This window comes from Alligator sinensis, unplaced genomic scaffold (genome assembly GCF_000455745.1).
Source record: "Alligator sinensis unplaced genomic scaffold, ASM45574v1 scaffold557_1, whole genome shotgun sequence".
NCBI lineage: Eukaryota > Metazoa > Chordata > Crocodylia > Alligatoridae > Alligator > Alligator sinensis.
The window spans coordinates 1,455,993-1,456,227 of NW_005842349.1; positions in this window are offsets into that span (position 1 = coordinate 1,455,993).

Consider the following 235-nt stretch of genomic DNA (forward strand, 5'->3'; position numbering starts at 1 on the left):
AGCCCAGGGCGCTCTGTTGGTGCCTGCACTGCTACTGCCTGCAATGGGGGGATTAACCTCCGCTTCCCCTCAGGCTACTGGCATCTGGCTGCCATGGCCCCGGGTGCAGAAGTAGAGCCTGCCTGCCCCCGCCCCCTGCAATGTGGGGGATTAAACCCCCATTTCCTCTCAGGCTATCAGGGTTTGGCTCCAGTTCCACTCCTGCCACCAGTCACTGAGGGAGCGGGGGGGGGGG